The 18,173-nt window shown below is 39.9% G+C and overlaps 1 pseudogene; it reads left to right on the forward strand.

Moving 5' to 3' along the window:
• Window positions 1-17,670, forward strand: part of LOC145545637 (small ribosomal subunit protein eS17 pseudogene) — a 54,459-nt pseudogene extending 36,789 nt beyond the window's left edge.
• Window positions 17,671-18,173: the final 503 nt, after the last annotated feature.

Genomic DNA, 18,173 nt, shown 5'->3' on the forward strand with positions numbered 1-18,173 from the left:
CAAGGAAACACACAAGCTTTAAATGATGCAATGGACCAGTTAGACCTAATTGATATCTATAGAACATTTCACCCCAAAACAATGAATTTCACCTTTTTCTCAAGTGCACATGGAACATTCTCCAGGATAGATCACATTCTGGGCCATAAATCTAGCCTTAGTAAATTCAAAAAAATTGAAATAATTTCAAGCATCTTTTCTGATCACAATGTGGTAAGATTAGATGTCAACCACAGGGAAAAAACTATTAAAAATACAAACATATGAAAGCTAAATGACATGCTTCTGAATAACCAATAAATCACAGAAAAAGTAAAAAAGGAAATCAAAATATGCATGGAAAAAATGAAAACACAACAACCCAAAACCTGTGGGATTCAGTAAAAGTAGTGCTAAGAGGAAAGTTCATAGCAGTACAAGCTCACCTCAAGAAGCAAGAGAAAAATCAAGTAAATAACCTAAATTTACACCTAAAACAACTAGAAAAAGTAGAAATGAAGAGCTCCAAAGTAGAAGCAAAGAAATAATAAAAATCAGATCAAAAATAAATGAAAAAGAAACAAAGGAGATTATAGCAAAAATCAACAAAACTAAAAGTTGATTCTTTGAGAAGATAATTAAAAGAGATAAACCATTAGCCAGACTCATCAAGAAAAATAGGTAGAAGAATCAAATCAACAAAATTAGAAGTGAAAATGGAGAAATCACAACAGACAACACAGAAATACAAAGGACAATAAGAGACTACTATCAGCAACTATATGCCAATAAAATGGACAACTTGTAAGTAACAGATTAATTCTTAAGAAAGTACAACCTTTCAAAACTGAACCAGGAAGAAATAGAAAATCTTAACAGACCCATCACAAGCACGGAAATCAAAACTGTAAAAAATCTTCCAACAAACAAAAGTCCAGGCTTCACAGGTGAACTATACCAAAACTTTAGAGAAGAGCTAATGCCTATCCTACTCAAACTCTCCCAGAAAATTGCAGAGGAAGGTAAACTTCCAAACTCATACTATGAGGCCACCATCACCCTAATACTAAAACCAGACAAAAATGCCACAAAAAAGAAAATTACAGGCCAATAACACTGATGAACATAGATTTGAAAATCCTCAACAAAATTCTAGCAAACAGAATCCAACAACATATTAAAAGATCATACATCATGACCAAGTGGTCTTTATCCCAGGGATGCAAGGATTCTTCAATATTCGCAAATCAATCAATGTGATATAGCACATTAATAAATTGAAAGATGAAAACCATATGACTAACTCAATATATGCAGAGAAAGCCTTTGACAAAATTCAACATCCATTTATAATAAAAACTCTCCAGAAATTAGGCCTAGAAGGAACATACCTCAACACAATAAAAACCATACATGATTAACCCACAGCAAACATTATCCTCAAAGGTGAAAAACTGAAAGCATTTCCCCTAAAGTCAGGAACAAGACAAGGGTGCCCACTCTCACCACTACTATTCAACATAGCTTTGGAAGTTTTAGCTACAGCAATCAGAGAAGAAAAAAAGGGGGGGGGGGGGAGCGGATTCCAGATTGGAAAAGCAAAAGTAAAACTTTCACTGTTTGCAGATGACATGATCCTCTATATAGAAAACCCTAAAGACGCCACCAGAAAATTACTAGAGCTAATCAATGAATATAGTAAAGTTGCAGGATATAAAATTAATACACAGAAATCCCTTGCATTCCTATACACTAACAATGAGAAGACAGAAAGAGAAATTAAGGAAACAATCCCATTCACCATTGTGAAAAAAAGAATAAAATACTTAGGAATAAATCTACCTAAAGAAACAAAATACCTATATATAGAAAACTATAAAACTTTGATGAAGTAGAACTGCCAAACAGCCCAGCAATTCCACTGCTGGGCATACACACCCAGGAAACCAGAATTGAAAGAGAAATGTGTACCCCGATGTTCATTGCAGCACTGTTTACCGTAGCCAGGACATAGAAGCAACCTAGATGTCCATCGGCAGATGAATGGATAAGAAAACTCTGGTACATATCAGTACTGTTCAGTTCAGTTCAGTCTCTCAGTCGTGTCCAACTCTTTGCGACCCCATGAATTGCAGCACGCCAGGCCTCTCTGTCCATCACCATCTCCCGGAATCTACCCAAACCCATGTCCATCGAGTCGGTGATGCCATCCAGCCATCTCATCCCCTGTCGTCCCCTTCTCCTCCTGCCCCCAACCCTACCCAGCATTAGGGTCTTTTCCGATGAGTCAACTCTTCGCATGAGGTGGCCAAAGTATTGGAGTTTCAGCTTCAAGATCAGTCCTTCCAATGAACAACGAGGATTGATCTCCTTTAGGATGGATTGATTGGATCTCCTTGCAGTCCAACGGACTCTCAAGAGTCTTCTCCAACACCACAGTTCGAAAGCATCAATTCTTCGGCGCTCAGCTTTCTTCACCCTCGAACTCTCACATCCATACATGACCACTGGAAAACCCATAGCCTTAACTAGACGGACTTTTGTTGGCAAAGTAATGTCTCTGCTTTTAAATATGCTATCTAGGTTGGCCATAACCTTCCTTCTAATGAGTAAGCGTCTTTTAATTTCATGGTTGCAATCACCATCAGCAGTGATTTAGGACACCAAAAAAATAAAGTCTGATACTGTTTCCACTGTTTCTCCATCTATTTCCCAAGAAGTGATGGGACCAGATGCCATGATCTTAGTTTTCTGAATGTTGAGCTTTAAGCCAACTTTTTCACTCTCCTCCTTCACCTTCATCAAGAGGCTCTTTAATTCTTCTTCACTTTCTGCCATAAGGGTGGTGTCATCCACATATCTGAGGTTATTGATATTTCTCCTGGCAATCTTGATTCCAGCTTGTGTTTCTTCCAGCCCAGCGTTTCTCATGATGTACTCTGCATATAAGTTAAATAAGTAGGGTGACAATATACAGCCTTGACGTACTCCTTTTCCTATTTGGAACCAGTCTGTTGTTCCATGTCCAGTTCTAACTGTTGCTTCCTGACCTGCATACAGGTTTCTCAAGAGACAGGTCAGATGGTCTGGTATTCCCATCTCTTTCAGAATTTTCCACAATTGATTGTGATCCACACAGTCAAAGGCTTTGGCATAATGGAATATTACTCAGCCATTAAGAAGAATGCATTTGAGTCAGTTCTAATGAGGTGGATGAAACTGGAGCCTATTATACAGAGTGAAGTAAGTCAGAAAGAAAAACACCAATACAGTATATTAAGGCATATATATGGAATTTAGAAAGATGGTAACAATGACCCTATATGTGAGACAGCAAAATAGACACAGATGTAAGAACAGACTTTTGGACTCTGTGGGAGAAGGTGAGGGTGGGATGATTTGAGAGAATAGCATTGAAACATGTATATTACTGTATGTGAAAGAAATGACCAGTCCAAGTTTGGTGCATGAAACAGGACACTCAAAGCCGGTGCACTGAGACGACCCAGAGGGATGGGATGGGGAGGGAGGTGGGAAGGGGGTTCGGGATGGTGGACACATGTACACCCATGACTGATTCATGTCAATGTATGGCAAAAACCACCACAATATTGTAAAGTAATTAGCCTCCAGTTAAAATAATAAATTAATTTTCTAAAAAAGAAAAAAAAAAAAGACTAACATGTACTGCCATAGAGAATACAGGAGCATAAGTGCTTGGAAAGGGAAGGACAAGTTCCACTTTGGTGAAGCTGTATGTTGTCTGTGGAGATCCAGGTTGAGATGAACAGCAGGCTGTCAGGAAAAAGAACTGAAGATACACATTTGGGAATCCTTAGGTAGGTAGTAGGTAAATCTTTAGGAATGAATGAGATTATTCAAGGTGAGATGATAGTGTGAGGGGGGAAGTGAGATATGGACTAGGTGATTAAAGAAGAAGGTGGGATGGAAAGAGATGCCCTACATAATCCCAGTTGCATTTTCCCCATCATTTTGGTCCTTGGGACTACAAAGATCATGGCGCAACTTGATAAAAACTTCATAAACAGACAAGTTGTGTTTGCAGTTCAGGGTCTTAGGCCACTCTAAGGTCCAATGAAATGGTGAATCTTATAAACAGCCAGGTGACCCATGCTCACAATTACAACAGGGGGTGTTTTCTAACCTCATCATACGTGATTGCATATAATACTCAGTTCAGTTTAGTTCATTTTAGTTGCTCAGTCATGTCTGACTTTTTGAGACCACATGGACTGTAGCACACCAGGCCTCCCTGTCCATCACCAACTCCCAGAGTTGACTCAGACTCATGTCCATTGAGTCTGTGATGCCATCCAACCATCTCATCCTCTGTCGTCCCCTTCTCCTCCCGCCTTCAATCTTTGCCAGCATCAGGGTCTTTTCCAGTGAATCAGTTCTTCGCATCAGCTGGCCAAAGTATTGGAGTTTCAGCTTCAACATCAGTCTTTCCAATGAATATTTAGGACTGATTTCCTTTAGGATGGACTGGTTGGATCTCCTTGCAGTCCAAGGGACTCTCAAGAGTCTTATCCAACACCACAGTTCAAAAGCATCAATTCTTCAGTACTCGGCTTTCTTTATAGTCCAACTCTCACATCCTTACAGGATTACTGAAAAAACCATAGCTTTTACTAGACTGACCTTTGTTGGCAAAGTAATGTCTCTGATTTTTAATATGCTGTCTACGTTGGTCATAACTTTTCTTCCAAGGAGCAAGCGTCTTTTAATTTCATGGCTGCAGTCACCATCTGCTGTGATTTTGGAGCCCCCAAAATAAAATCTGTCACTGTATCTACTGTTTCCCCATCTATTTGCCATGAAGTGATGGGACCAGATGACATGATCTTAGTTTTCTGAATGCTGACCTTTAAGCCAAATTTTTCACTCTCCTCTTTCATCAAGAGACTCTTCAGTTCTTCTTTGCTTTCTGCCATAAGGGTGGTGTTATCTGCATGTCGGAGGTTATTGATATTTCTCCTGGCAGTCTTGATTCCAGCTTGTGTTTTATCCAGCCCAGCGTTTCTCATGATGTATTCTGCATATAAGTTAAATAAGCATGGTGACAATATACAGCCTTGACGTACTCCTTTTCCTATTTGGAACCAGTCTGTTGTTCCAGTTCTAACTGTTGCTTCCCAACATGCATACAGACTTCCCAACAGGCAGGTCAGATGGTCTGGTATTCCCATCTCTTTAAGAATTTTCCACAGTTGTGATCCACATGGTCAAAGGCTTTGGCATAGTCAATAAAGCAGAAATAGATGTTTTTCTGGAACTCTCTTGCTTTTTCAACGATCCAACAGATGTTGGCAATTTGATCTCTGGTTCCTCTGCCTTTTCTAAATCCAGCTTGAACATCTGGCAAGTAATGGTTCATGTACTGTTGGAACATATAATATTAGTACAGTTATAATTCTGGCTTCCCTGATAGCTCAGTTGGTAAAGAATCTGCCTGCAATGCAGGAGACCCTGGTTCAATTCCTGGGTCAGGGAGATCCCCATGAAGTGACAGGCTACCCTCTCCAGTATTCTTGAGCTTTCCTTGTGGCTCAGCTGGTAAAGAATCTGCATGTAAGGCAGGAGACCTGGGTTCGATCCCTGGATCGGGAAGATCCCCTGGAGAAGAGAATGGTTATTCACTCCAGTACTCTGGCCTGGAGAATTCCATGGACTATATATAGTCCATGAGGTCGGACACAACTGAGTGATTTTCAGCAGCTTTCAGTTATAATTCAGTATTTAGAAAAGAAAAAAGTTAGTAATATTAAAACAGGATTTTTAAATTTAGCATATTTCTTGTTATCAAAGACTCCTTAAATAATTTAGAAAAACGTTTGCAGTAGGAATATCTCTGAATGTTGTTTAAGTATAGCAATACTTGCCCATCAGAAAATTTTTTTCCAAATTCATATGTAAACAAACACATCATACATTTTACAGCAAGAGAGAAGTAAGTGTGGACATATTATTCAAAAGATTTTCTGTTTTCTTTACCTAGAAAAAAAAAATGTCTTCTTAGTCACAGGAAGAGAGAGAATGGTGAATGCAAGATCATAATGTATAGATGAAGAGACATCACCTCATGATACATGAAGGTGAATAAGAATCCCCCAAGTCAAGTGTGTAGTAACTTGAATCTTGCATGCTCTTTGACATGTGATTCCCTGCAGGCACTTAGAATTTTTCATGCTCTTGCAGACTTTTTCAAACACTGCAGAAGAATTTCCTTACCAGCAGAAAAGGACCTTTTAGCTTTCTGGAGTACTATATTTCATTCAGTATTGATCAATAGAAACGGTACCATTTTCCACCTCTGGGATGTGAAGGCTGGTCTCAGTTGTCTAGGGCGCTGGATAGGAGCCTACATTTTTCCACTATGGGTCAATGAACAGGCAGGAGAGAGAGAGAAAGGGAGAGGCCGGCAGCTGCCTCTTAGCTAGAGCAGTTAAGTCAGTCTTGGCAAATTGAGTAATATGCCTCAACCAGGCTGCTCTTATCTTTATGTGGTCAATTAAAGGAAGATCTTGTGAGAAAAGAAAAGCAAAAAAAAAAAAAAAGAATGATGTCATTTCTTTTATAGCCTCTTGGTATGATTCATATGAATATTTGTTACTACACATAGGATGTATTGACCAGTCAATCCTAAAGGAAATCTGTCCTGAATGTTCATTGGAAGGACTGATGCTGAAGCTGAAACTCCAATACTTTGGCCACCTGATGTGAAGAACTGGCTCATTGGAAAAGACCCTGATGCTGAGAAAGATTGAAGGTTGGAGAAGGGGACAACAGAGAATGAGATGGTTGGATGGCATCACCGATGCCATGGACGAGTTTGAGTAGGCTCCAGGAGTTGGTGACGGAATGGGAAGCCTAGAGTGCTGCAATCCATGGGGTTGTAAAGAGTCGGACAGGACTGAGTGACTAAACTGAACTGAACAGGATGTATATGTGTTATCAGACTGTGCTTAAATGTAGAGGCACCTTTGTGAAGAAAGAATAATTAAATATGAACTATGTATTTGTGTTAAGGAGGTATGAAGTATTCAGAGCTCATATAAATTTGGAACATAGGCATATGCCAAATTGTTTTCAAATGAGTTATTTTCTGCTATATATCCATAATTGTTTAATTTTGGCAGTAACTATTTTTGTCTTAAAGTGAAAATATGCTTTCAATTCAAGCAAAAAATTATATGCAGTAACTTCCAGTTAATTTTATAAGAAATAAGACTTAGCATTAAGTAGTTTCAGAAGTAATTTTCTTAATTTTTTAAACTTAAACTCTGTAAAGATTGGAGACTTATATTTTCATCTTTATTACACTATATACTTGTTAATTTTTGTAAAAACAAGGATTTTCCATGTCACATTTTCAGATGTCCTAGGAAGAGAAGTACTTAAAAAGTATTTTAAAGCTTTGATAAATATGTAGCAAGTTATATTTTATATCTTTTAAAAAAATCTATTTTGCTGATAAATAAACTGAAAGGAGAAATTTAGATGACATTTCAAGGTCAAACTAGAACTAAGAAGAAAACTGGGACTTGATTTTGAGTTCTCTTTAGCTCTGAGCTCTCCTACTCTTGGCCTGTATGTGAGCTCCACTTAAATGCCTGACATCTCTATTGGTCAGTTCCTAAGTCATGTCCAACTCTTTGTGACCACGTGAACTGCAGCACACCAGGCTTCCCTGTCCTTCACCATCTCCCAGAGCTTGCTCAAACTCATATCCATTGAGTCGGTGATGCCATCCAACCATCTTGTCCTCTGTCATCCCCTTCTCCTCCAGTCTTTTCCAGCATCAGGATCTTTTCTGATGAGTAAGTTCTTCGCATCAGGTGGACAAATTATTGAAGCTTCAGCTTCAGCATCAGTCCTTCCAATGAATATTCAGGGTTGATTTCCTTTAGGATTGACTGGTTTGATCTCCTTGCTGTCCAGGGACTCTCAAGAGTCTTCTCTATATCAGTATGTTTTAAGGAGAGCCCATCATTATTTTCTCCCACACCTACTCATTCTCAACTCTTCTGTAGCTTGGACTGTGGCATCAATAGCCATGCATGCAACTACTTCAGCCAAAACTTGGATTCATCTTTTATTCTCCTTTCCTTGATCTACCCTCCAGCAAATCTTGTTTGTTGTACCTCTAAATATTATATATATAAAACATAACTATTCCATTATATTCAACCTGGTCTGAGGTACCAACACCTCTCACTGGGATTCATTGTAGTAACCTCCAAGTGTCTGGTGTGTGGTAAGTAAAATCACTTGTTATCTCCGTGTTATTTTTGCCCTTCTGCAATCTATTTTCTGCTTGATGGCCAAGTAATAGTTACTGAAACAAATCAACTCCGAGTCAGTCACTGACCCGTTTAAAAACCTCTGCTTTGAGAAGAAAATGCAAGCTTCTTGACCTGACCCCTACAACCTGCATGATCTGTCCCGTTTTTCCTCTCTGGCCTCACCTCCTCCCTCTCACTCTTTCAATGGTGCAAGTACTTTCCGACTTGTTTCTCACTTTATCTGCAGCAGAATCCTGAGCACAAGAGTAGGCCCTCAATACTTTAGTCAAATACACAAATAAATATTGTTATATATTTTCTTGAGCCTGAAAAGAAGTCCTCCTTTTGGCTTTGGTGCTGAGCAAAATGAGAGTTGAGGGCAGTCAAGACCTGCTTTGCCACCTGTACTGGGTCCCTTCCTTGACCACTTCTGCAGGATTAGCTCTGCCTGAGCTCTGAGGCCCATCCTGAGTTAAGACAGGAGTGATTTAAAAGCCTCTGTTTTACCAGTAGGTGATTCAATTCGACATTTTCTTAATGCCAGCCCTACTAGAATTTTGTAAATTTCTGCCTTATTTCTGGGCTCAACGTCATACCTTGATCCTCGTTTCAGCAATTGAATTTCTGCCTATTTCTTTCTTTCTTTCTTTTTTTTAAAAATATAACAATGACAAGGGATTTCCTGTTGGCACAAATAGTAAAGAGTCTTCCTGCAATGTGGGAGACCTCGGTTTGATCCCTGGGTCAGGAAGATCCCCTGGAGAAGGAAATGGCAACCCACTCCAGTACTCTTGCCTGTTAAATCCCATGGATGGAGGAATCTGACAGGCTACAGTCCATGGGGTCGCAAAGAGTTGGACATGACTGAGAAACTTCACTTTCACTTTCATAACAACGACAAAGCCTTTAAAATTTTTTTTAAATTAATTAATTTATTTTTGGCTGTACTGGAGCCTTTTCATTGCAGCCTGTGGCTTTCTCTAGTTGTGGTGCAAGGGTTTCTTGTGGTGGTGTATGGGCTTCTCTTGGTATGGAGCACAGGCTCTAGAGCACATGGGCTTTGTAGTTGCAGTGCTGGAGCTTAGTTGCTCCACGGCATGTGGGATCTTATTTCCTAGACCAGAGGTCAAATCCACGTCCCCTGCATTGGAAGGTAGATTATCAACTGTTGGACCACCAGGGAAGTCCCTGCCTATTTATCTTCTGCCTCAGCATTTGCACTTTAATCCCTTCTTCCTGATGTAGGAACCACCTGTATGCTCACATCCCTTCAGTTGCCTTATATCCAGTGTTTTACTATGGTGGACATTACCGTAGATCTCTTCTAAAACTAATTTAGCTTCTTAGTTGAGACCGGAGAGTACCAAAGCCATCCATAAGAGGATGAATGAACTGCCATAATGTTGGAAGTAAGCTTTTAGAAAACACCCAAAGCTATTTATGCATGAATCTTGTGGAATTTCTCACAAGCAATTAAAAAACAATTACAGCAAAATTCCCCTGGTGCTCAGTATTCGCATAGATCCAAAAATACTTCTAGCTCCTTTAAAAAAGGAAAACAGGAGGCAAGAAAAATTTTAGAGGGGCTTTTAATGTTCCAGAAGGCCAATCCTAGTTACTGGCCAAGAGGGCAATGCTAATAGTAATGCCCTTGGAATTTTCAAGGAAAAGAGAGTCTGGTCCATAGTGGGTGCTCCAAAACTTAAGAGGGGTGAATGAATGAAATGCAGACTAAGAGCTGGCCCTGAAGACCCCTCTAAGTGGACTGAGAATGGAGACTGACAAAAGAGTATACTTTAGGGGGAAACAGCTAGACTTTGACTTTGCTTTGGAGCAGAGCAATGAAATATGAATATAGGTACTCAGATATAGTTATTTCTTAAAATAGCATATCCAATTAAAATGACTGAAATATTTCAAGTGAGGTCTTTTACTACTCCAGACTGAGCTGAAAATTCCTAGCATTTTTTTTTTTTTTTTTTTAGTAAGGCCTTGCGCAGTTGCTTATGTGGTTTGGGGAATTTTCTGATAAAGGTAGAAATCTGGTGGCAACACTTCAAAAGGAATCTGGATATAGTTTGTAAAATCACCTCTGGTACTTAGATTGGGTCATTTTACAAGATCGTTTGAGTATCAGTTTCCTTAAATATGTGATTTTAAAGATGATTGCATTGTTCTTTTTCTTTAACTTTTTATTTTATATTGAAGTATAGCCAATTAACAATGCTGTGATAGGACTGCATCATTCTAAACAGTGAGTTTGCTTAGAATCTACTTGGAAGTCCCATTTTTTTATCTTTAATATTATAACATCAATCAGATGGAGCTGAGACGATCTCAGGCAGTAATCTATAACCTTTCAAATATTAGAACTGAAGTTGTCTTTATCAGGCAACCCAGGTCCTACTTTTTCTAAAAGGATATTTATATGTTTAGGGAAAGTCTACTATTGGAGATATAATTTATGCCTTTTAAAGGGAATAAACATTGCACTTACTTTATTGGGAGTTATTATTAAACTTTAATGTACAAACAAACCAAAACAGTAATTACATTAGTGTTTAAAAATAGAAACAATACTTTTGAGCATACAAATAAATACTATGGTAACTTGGAAAACGCAAAGACAGTAAATTACAATGTTATTATTGGGCATACGTTTTATTGTTGGGGGAAATATAAGAAAACACAAATTAAAGTAAGAGTAGGGCTTCCCTGATAGCTCAGTTGGAAAGTAAGAGTAAATTTTATGAAAAACTTTTATCTGTTAAGTGTTACATCCCACAATTGATGACATCCTCTCAGCTGAGAACCACTGGTCTAAGAACTAAGTTAGTGTTATAATTGTATTATGTACCCTTAAAAGATGTTGAGATCCTAGCCTGCAGTACCTATAAATGGGACCTTATATAGAAATAGGGTTTTTGCAGATGAGCAAAAAGAGACTGTTAAGGTGGGCCTTAATCCAGTAGGACTCATGTCCTTGAAAAAGGGGAAATGTTGACACAGAGACTGATACATACATAAGGAGAATACCCTCCGAGGACAGAGGCAGAAATCAGAATGATACAGGCCAAGGGACAAGGGATGTTGACACAGCAAACCAGCAGAAGCTAGGAGAGAGGCATGGGACAGACTCTCCTTCACAGTGTTCAGATGAAAACAACACTACTGACATGTGGGTATTGGATTTCTAACCTCCAGAACCAGGAGACAATAAATCTCTATTGCTGAAGCCACCCAGTCTATGGTACTTTGTTATAGCAGCCCTAGAAAATTAATATAGCTAGTCATCTGGTTATGTAGATGAATAATCCATCTATCTACATCTTTCTATCTATTAATTTACTATTTAAGTGCAGTAGAACTATTCCTTCCCCCAAGAACTAGTCCTTCCCCCAATTTCTACCTGAAAGCAATGCTGATTATCATCTATTCACTGTTCCTTATCCCGTTATTACCCCTTCCCTCTCTGCTCTGTGCTCCAGGAGGTAACTCTATGAACAAAATCAATGAGTTGCTTTGCCCTTTGGCTTTCACTTGGGTTCAGCTAATGACAAGACAAGCAGCAACAAGAGGTCCAGAGGCAGAGAGGCAAGTGTTCTTTTCCCTGGTTCCTCCTCTGCCTTTTGGCTGAGCCGCCTTTTTGAAGGTCACTGGTCCTACCAGGTGTGACCTCACAGGTCACAACACAGCTCTCTCTGGGGCCACTTCCTCCTTCTGTCCCCCTTAGGCCCCGAGTACTGTCCTGAAGCCCATGGTTCTCCCACATCCTGTCCGCATATGATTAAACCCTACTCAAATCATTCCACCTTCAGCGAGCCTTCTATTTCCTGCCAGAGCTGATTGGTTTAAAGTAAGGAATATGACCTGGAGCCTAGTTTCCTAAATGCTCAAAACAAATGCCCTGAGGCTCTACGGCTGTCCACTGTTCTAGAGCTTTTAACATGCCCAGGAGGGCCAGCCAGGAAATGGGAATGAGTGGTGTGCATTGGCCCTGGAAGAACCTTGGGGACTTGGAGAACAAGATTATAGCTTACAGGGACAGCAGCTACTTCACTCTAGCTGAATTTTCTCCAGTCGGGAATGGAGATCCAGTGTTGCCAAAATGAACTTTTACAGAAAAGAGAAATCAGAAATCAAGATTTTTTTATGTGGACATTCTTCATGTTTCAGTCTTGGCAACTAGTTCAAAAAATGTTCAAACACAGCAGGCCAAGCAAAATATGTCCTCAGTCTAGACTTGTGACCTCTGTCTCAGCTCCATCTCAGATCCAGCAACTTCCTGGATCACTATAAACTACCTGGACCACATTACCTTGGACCTTCCAGAGGAATTACAATGCAATCATGTGCCTAAGTTTTTTTTATTATTAATAAATGGTAAGATAAATGAAAGTATCTCTACCCTTTGTATTATCTACTTTTGAAGACTTTATTTTTACTGGATTATTTATTGTCCTTTCCTTAAAGATATATGAAATAAATTTTTCTCAAGAATTTAGCTCCAAGGACATCTCTGGTGGTCCAGTGGCTAAGACTCCATGCTTCCAATGCAGGGGGCCCTGGGTTCAATCCCTGGTCAGGGAACTAGATCCCACATGCTACAACTAAGACATGGTGCAGCCACAGAAATATGTTTTTAAAAAAGAATTTAGCTCCAGAAGAAAGTCTATATTGCTCTTAAAAAGCACAAACATCTTATATTACTGGTTAAGAGAGTAAGTAAGAGTGGCTTCTATGTCAGGCATCATACTTGGTATTTTATTTATTAATAGAACAGGCTAGGCTCATGCTGTGGTCATAGACAGGTCCAAAATTTCAGTGGCTTAACACAGAAAATTTATATCTCACTCATATAAAATCAGAGAGTAGCTTTGACTCTCCAGAGGAGAGAGTAGCTCCTTCAGAGAGTAGCTGTTTTCCTCTGATCCAGGCTGCCTGGATCTGGTGGCTCCTCTCAGTCAATGCGTATGCTGCACGGAGGAGGTGCAGGGCCTTGCATTGCCTCACTCTGGAAGAGACATGGGTTATTTCTGCTCATAATTCATTAGTCAAAACCAGTCTCATGCCCCTGCCAACTGTAAAGGGATTAAGAAGTACAATTTTCCACATGCTTAGGAAGGAGTGGAGATCAGGAATGATGAGCACTAGCAGTAGCCTCTGTTGGCATCTTCAATATTATCTGAATGCTACGAAAGCTGTTACCATTCTCTTTTCCTTGTGACTACAGAAACTCAGAGCAGCTAATTGTAGACTAAATATTTCCTAGATATCCTTCAGATATTTTTCGTTTTTCCTTTTATTTTATTAGGTCATCTTCTTTCTTATTTTAGTAGGTCCTTACTGTTTGTATTCTTTTTATTGTAAGTTTCCCCTTAATCATTTGGGGAAAATGAGGAAGAAGAATAGTAAATGAACTGATTAATGGAAATAAACAGGAAAAGTTAAATATACAGATATGTGCTTTACAGCAACATCTGATGCTGACTGAGCCTAGCCACTTCAGACTGAGGAGAGGCAGGACATCAAGAAGTATGCATAGTTAACAATGATAACCATGGGAACAATCTAGTCCTACACCCTTCCGTTACCTTTCCCCTCCATGCCCTTCCCTTCTCTTGATGTAGCCCCGACTGGTTCATGTGTGCTCAAGACAGCAGATTTGTCTCCTTGTGGGTCCCACTGGGTATAACTGGGAAGTAAATGTCTAAGATTGTGTTATTGTCTCCCTGTTTTATTGCTTCCCAATCCAAGGAGTAGGTGTGCAAGACAGTCCTTTCTCTGAAACTCCAGCTATATAGAAGTATCTTTAATATTATATAAAGATAATAATGAACAATATTCCATTCTGACCTATTTTTTGGTATGTGTGTGTGTTAGCCATCCAGTCATGTCCGACTTATTTGTGACCCCATGAATTGTAGCTCACCAGGCTCCTCTGTCCATGGAATTCTCCAGGCAAGAATACTGGAGTTGGTAGCCATTCTCTTCTCCAGGGAATCTTCTCAACCCAGGGACTGAACCCAGGTCTCCTTTATTGCAGGCAGGCAGATTTGTTAAGTTGTCAATAAATCAAATTCCTCAAGCTTTCCAAAGTAAGGGGATTAAAGAGAACCTGATTCTAATGAAGGGATAATATTTATAAAAAGTTGATGGAGTAAACAAACTTATCTTTCAGAGATAATCCTTTTAGGCATGAAGGAAAACCCACCCCAAATTTCTTAATCGGAACGTTCTGTAGGGCTCCTAAGCTCCTAGGGATAAAACAAAGTGTTGTCTTTCTGATGCTGCAGCTGATATTTTCATCTTTCTAGGGTCTGCAAAGCACTCTCAGGCTCAGCAGGAAAACGTTGAAGTGGAGTTTTTCTATTCCTTCTGAGTTTTATCAGATTTTCATGCCACAGAAAACAGTGAACATGCTGGAGAGTCAAGGATACATGAAATGTCCCCTTTGGTGAAGGAAAAGAGCGATCACCACCAGTACTAGTGTTTTTTTTTCCTTGCCTTTTCTGCTGATAACAAAAAGAAATGGTTTGGTAACTGCTAAGTATTGTGTTGTAAGAGAAACATGCTGTTTGACTTGGATAAACAAATCTCTTTTTATCACCCATTGAGTTTATTGTTTAACCCTATCATTTTAAGTTTTCATTTCTCTTAAGGAAAGAGTAGAAGCTGCAAGAAACAACACTTTGGTGTTTGTATTAGTCTGCTTGGACTGTCGAAACAAAATGCTATAGATTGGGTGGCTTAAACAACAAGAATGTATTTCTCACAGTTCTGGAGACTGCAGGTCCAAGATCAAGGTGCCAGCAGGGTTAGTGTCTGGTTAGGAGCTGTCTCCTTGGGTTACAGATAGCTGCTTTCTCGATGTGTCCTCACATAGCCTTTTCTTGGTGAGCAGAGGTGAAGAGAGGAAGAGAGAGAGAAAGACTTGTCTGGTGTCTCTACTTATAAGGGCACTAATCCTATCATGAGGACACCACCCTCATGACCTCATCTAAATCTAGTTACCTTCAAAAGGCCCATCTCCAGATACCATCACACAGGGGCTTGGGGCTTCAAGATATGAATTTGGGGAGGAACACAATTGTCCATTGCACTTTACCTCTGCACTCTCTCCAATTCATGTTCTTCTCACATATAAAATGCACACATTCCATATCAACAGCCCTTAAAGTCCTAATTTATTTCAACATCAACTCTAAAGTCCAAAATTTTATCTAAATATCATTTAAATCAGATATGAGTGAGTCTTTAGGTATGATTCATCCAAAGGCAAAATTCTTCTTTAGTTGTGAACCTGTGAAACTAAACAAGTTATGTGCTTCTAAAATATAGCTGTGAGACAAGCATAGGATAGACATTCTCACTTCAAAAGGGAGAAATAAGAGAAGGAAGGGATGACAGGTCCCAAGTCATCCAAAACCTAGCAAAACAAATTCCATTAGATCTTAAGCCTTGAGAATAACTCTCTTTGGTTCAAGGTCCTGCCTTCCAGTCCTGCAAGATTGGCAATGTCCCCCTCAGGGCTCTGCAGGGTAGCCCTACCTCTTGACTTCCTCATTTTTGATAACATATTCCTCGCTTCCACCTGAGACTTCACTGGCCTTACCATCCATATTTCTAGCATGTACCTCAAAAGTCTCCCAACTACTATTCATTACCTAATTCCAAAATTGCTTTCACATATTTAGAATTGGTTACAGCAGTGCTCTTTTACATAAAATAATTTCATTAGAACTTCCAAATAATGACCCCTGGGAATCTATAGTAATCAAGATCACTTTAGAAATCTCATTATTTTTTGTTCCCAGAACTGAGTGAACATTGCAAAAATAAAATTAATAAAATTATTCCCAACCTGAAAAAAATTATAAAGAAATAAAGTATTTCTCTTCAAATAATAGGATCTGTGCTTTTAGAATGGTATAAAATTAGGTCACTAATTCTTTTGTTTGATTTCCCTATTGATTAGCATTTAAAAATCAAATTTATATGTGCACATAGTTGAACTAGTCTATCTGTCCTATAAAATTTATTAAGATAAAGCAAAGACTTCAGTTCCCCACTTAATTTGGGGGAAGCTTGTTATATTAATCAATGATAACAGTTGAAAAAAAGAAGCCAGAGTGAATTACCTTCTGTTTTGCTTCTATTTTTTCTAACATAGAGGCATTACAACAGAAAAGCATTTATAAAGCAACATAAAGAATATAGTTTATTACAGGTTAAGATGTAACCTCCTTGTGCTGTGCTGTTCTTAGTTGCTCTGTCGTGTCCAATTCTTTGCGACTCCATGTACTGCAGCCAGCCAGGCTCCTCTGTCCATGGGGATTCTCCAGGCAATAACACTGGAGAGGGTTGTCATGCCCTCCTCTGGGGGATCTTCCCAACTCAGGGATCCGGCATTGCAGGCAGATTCTTTACTGACTGAGCCACCAGGGAAACCCAAGGATCCTGGAGTGGGTAGCCTATCCCTTCTCCAGGAGATCTTCCCAATCTAGGAATTGAACTGGGGTCTCCTGCATTGCAGGCAGATTATTTACCAGCTGTACTACCAGGGAACCCCAACGGTCTCCTCAGATAAACTCAGATATTTAGACCTTAGCACTTATATCTAAGGATGCTGAAGAAAGTTTTTAGTTCATTTTAGAACTCTGAAATTCCAAGCAACCACTGAAAATGCGAGAGTGAGAGAAATAGAGAAAGTGTGTGTAATGGGTAAATGCCCTAATTTCTTTTTGAAGAAAGAGATGTCTGGTTAAATTCTAAAGAGGATTCTCCAGAATGTAATTCATGAGCACTTAGAAGCAAATGGAGTGGTCACTAAAAGCCCATCTGAGCTCTTTTACCAAGGACCGGCCAACATGGGCCGCGTTGCACCAAAACCATAAAGAAGATGGCCCAGGTCATCATTGAGAAGTACTACACGCGCCTGGGCAATGACTTCCACACCAACAAGGGAGTGTGTGAGGAAATCGCCATTATTCCCAGCAAGAAGCTCCGCAATAAAATCGCAGGCTAGGTCACACATCTGATGAAGCGGATTCAGAGAGGCCCGGTGAGAGGCATCTCCATCAAGCTGCAGGAGGAGAGAGAGAGGAGAGACAATTGCGTGCCTGAGGTCTCAGCCCTGGATCAGGAAATCATTGAAGTAGATCCTGACACTAAGGAAATGCTGAAGCTCTTGGACTTTGGCAGTCTGTCCAACCTGCAGGTCACTCAGCCTGCAGTTGGGATGAACTTCAAAACACCGCGTGGAGCCATTGGAGTCTTTCTGCTGTGCTGTAATATTTTCAATAAACCTTGGACAACAAACAAACAAACAAACAAAAGCCCATCTGAATTCCCTCTCTGTGAGTTCCCAGGTTATCCAGTGTAGAGGGGAACACAGTAGGTAGCCTTGCTTCCTTCTCTTGGCTCAAAACCCCTAGATGCCAATAAACCTTCTGTTTCATTTAGTGAAAGTGAAGTCACTCAGTCGTGTCCGACTCTTTGCAACCCCATGGACTGTAGCCTACCAGGTTCCTCCATCCATGGGATTTTCCAGGCAAGAATACTGGAGTGGGTTGCCATTTCCTTCTCCAGGAGATCTGCCCGATCCAGGGATTGAACCCGGGTCTCCCACATTGTAGGCAGACGCTTTACCATCTGAGCCACCAGGGAAGCTCTCTGTTTCATTTAAGGACTTCTCAAAGACTCTCTTCTCAGTAAGTTTGTGGGGGACATGCTAAGTTGCTTCAGTCGTGTCTGACTCTGTGCAACCCTATGGGCTGTAGACCCCCATGCTCTTCTGTCCATGTGATTCTCCAGGCAAGAATACTGGGGTGGGTTGCCATGCCCTCCTCCAGGGTTCCTTCCTGACCCAGGAATCAAGACCACAAC

Source organism: Giraffa tippelskirchi, chromosome 4 (assembly GCF_054371585.1).
Source record: "Giraffa tippelskirchi isolate mGirTip1 chromosome 4, T2T-mGirTip1v1.2.pri, whole genome shotgun sequence".
Classification (NCBI taxonomy): Eukaryota; Metazoa; Chordata; class Mammalia; order Artiodactyla; family Giraffidae; genus Giraffa; species Giraffa tippelskirchi.